This window comes from Penaeus monodon, chromosome 32 (assembly GCF_015228065.2).
Source record: "Penaeus monodon isolate SGIC_2016 chromosome 32, NSTDA_Pmon_1, whole genome shotgun sequence".
Lineage (NCBI taxonomy): Eukaryota > Metazoa > Arthropoda > Malacostraca > Decapoda > Penaeidae > Penaeus > Penaeus monodon.
Window position 1 is genome coordinate 6,551,836 of NC_051417.1, and position 314 is coordinate 6,552,149.

General features: G+C 28.0%; 1 protein-coding gene across 1 annotated transcript in view; it reads right to left on the reverse strand.

Annotated features, from left to right (window-relative positions):
* Window positions 1-314, reverse strand: part of LOC119593526 (antifreeze protein Maxi-like) — a 6,757-nt gene that overhangs the window by 2,742 nt on the left and 3,701 nt on the right. The gene's annotated exons all lie outside the window — the stretch shown is intronic.

Below are 314 nucleotides of genomic sequence, written 5' to 3' on the forward strand. Positions count from 1 at the left end.
GAGTTACTTTGTTTCTTTTAAGTCACGTTTATTTTATCTTATTTTTTAGGCCGTTTCATAAAGTTTCTTTTTCATTCGATAGACATCTTAAAATCTTTAACCCCCAAATAATAACTATTAGAACAATTGGTTTCTTTTCCCTTATCTGTGACATCTTTTAATCTTGAGAGACATTATACAAAAAAAAAAAAAAAATGCGATAGACATGTGTTTACAGAAATATATGGTATCATTTAAACTATGTTCGAGAAATTTCATTATCGATTCTTTACGAAATGAGTTTGTCTGTGCAAAAGAAGCCTTTCATTTGACTC